The following is a 434-nucleotide window of genomic DNA, read 5'->3' as shown; positions in this document are numbered from 1 at the left end:
GCTTCACTGAGGCCTGCGAGTACTGGGAGCCCGGGCAGGTGGCAGTGGGTTTTTGGTGAAGTTTCTGTGGTCCGTTGGGCAAAAATCCATCCAGTGAGCAGCGAGCTCCAGCCAGATATGGCCTGAAATCTCCCACCTAGAGCGAGACACCAGCTGGTGACCTCTGATGGTTTCCCCCAGGCCCGTGGGCACTTAGCACCAATAAATGCCGTCACCCGTTTTGCAGCGGGCCGGGGCAGGGGCTGCAGCGGTCCTGAAATCGGCAGCCACAAGGTGGGAGCAGAAATATGCTGGAGAGAGCGGTGTGGGCCTGAAGCCCGCCCTGGAGAGGCCGCCGCGTGCGCGCCAGCGCCAGAGCGCGAAGGGGGACTGCAAGGCCATTGACCTGCAGGTGAAGCTCGAGGTGCTGCGGCCCTTGGAGCCGGCGAGAAGGT

The sequence above is a fragment of the Bison bison genome, unplaced genomic scaffold (assembly GCF_000754665.1).
Source record: "Bison bison bison isolate TAMUID 2011002044 unplaced genomic scaffold, Bison_UMD1.0 scf7180017864383, whole genome shotgun sequence".
Lineage (NCBI taxonomy): Eukaryota > Metazoa > Chordata > Mammalia > Artiodactyla > Bovidae > Bison > Bison bison.
This window is presented reverse-complemented; position numbering follows the sequence as displayed.